Raw genomic sequence first — 1,726 nt, 5'->3', positions numbered from 1 at the left:
TGCCTGACACGGTGGCCTTCATTCTTTTCTGTGGAAGATGTGGCGGGCTGCAAGGTGAATGATTTCTTGGATGACAACCTCCAATGGCGCACGGAGTTGGTGGTTGGCTGTTTTGGGAGTGTGCTCGGCCATAATATTTTGGCAATCCAAATAGGATGCAATGCGGGCATTGACCGGCCTGATTTTATCAACTCACCCCTGAGCAGTACCATCTCTGCCTTGGCTTATACTGCGAGGTTTGTATGGACTGACTACCAATTCAGCTGGATCCAAAATTTTAAACTCCATCCGAGGGAGCAGATGTTCTAGTGGCGGCTTACAAGGGGGGCGATCCCAACAAAACTGTGGCTGTTTAAGCGAGGGTTGACGAACGATACGGGGTGCCCGTGGGGTTGTAATGAGGAGGAAAGCCATGAACATGTTGCGGTTCGGTGCGAAATGCAGGCCAGAACTTGTGCAGTTTTGGCGAAGTGGGGCTTCGGGATACCCCAGTTCGGGACGTGGGAGGAGATGGTTAAGGGGCTTGCACGGGCAGCCCATGACAATCCGAGCATGGGCAGAATCTATTGCTATGTCATCTACCAGATCTGGCGGGCGAGAAATGAAAAATGCCATGGGAGAACTTTCGGCACCCCAGCTGTACTTGCGGCCAATGTGCTGGCTATGCTGTCGCACAACGTTACCTTACCAATTCTGGAGCCATGGTGCACCTCTCAGCCCTCTGGGCTGCCTGCTAACAAATGTTGGTGCACCCCCCCTCCGAGGTGGGTTAAGTTTAATGTGGATGCGGCGGTGAAACCCAACCGGGTGGCCGAGCTCGGTGTTGTTGCTCGGGACCATGATGGTCGGCTGGTTCTTGCGGTGGGCAAGTCGGTTCAACAATGGGACGCCACGAGGGCTGAAATCATTGTGGCTTTGGCCTTCAAAGATGCTGTGGAGGAGTGGATGTACAACTTGGAGGGTATTATTGTGGAAGGGGACTGCAGGAATGCAATTGAATGGCTCAAAGTGTCCTTTAATCGGCTTAGTAAGCATCATCTACATATTGAGGGACCGGATCTATCCTTCCTGTTGGAGTTCCGTCAGGTTATCTTCCAATATATCCCGCGCGAGAGCAACCGACCGGCTGATTACTGTGCGAATCTAGCTTGTTTTGGTGATTTTGTTTGGAAGAATTGTGATAGTAGGAATGTGCCTCCCTCCCTTATGTCTCTAATTCGGGAGGAGAGTGAGCAAGCTTAGTCTTGTAATTGTACTTTGTATCTTTTATTTCTGTTATTAATGCAATCTGCATGTTTCAAGGAACCCAAAAACTTTGATCTCCGAGAGGATTGTCAACCCGAGGAAATCTCCCCCCATGAACCAAAGGGTCTCCTTCAATGCATCCAGATCGGGCCAAGATCAAACACCAACGATAGTGGATCTCTCCAAACGGCAACACAAGGCATCCAGGGCTTTCATGGAGAAGCAGCTACTACAGTTGGGACCGATTTCCACCCTCCCTCGCAAGAGGAGGAAGAATTTACAAGATGACACCGGGGGGACTTTGTCCCCTTTGAGGATCAATGAGGCCCTTTTTTCTTCTTTGTTTTGCCCTGGGTGCTTTAAAGGTGATTCCATACTTATCTTATGTCTGCGCTAGACGTGTTGGTGGTATATCTTCTAAAATTCGTGCTCTTGTTCTTTAAAACCCTATAGTATTCCCTCCCCGCCTGGAGTGATCTCT

The sequence above is a fragment of the Dendrobium catenatum genome, unplaced genomic scaffold, assembly GCF_001605985.2.
Source record: "Dendrobium catenatum unplaced genomic scaffold, ASM160598v2 fragScaff_scaffold_853, whole genome shotgun sequence".
NCBI classification, from domain to species: Eukaryota; Viridiplantae; Streptophyta; class Magnoliopsida; order Asparagales; family Orchidaceae; genus Dendrobium; species Dendrobium catenatum.
Note: the sequence above shows the minus strand (reverse complement) of the source record.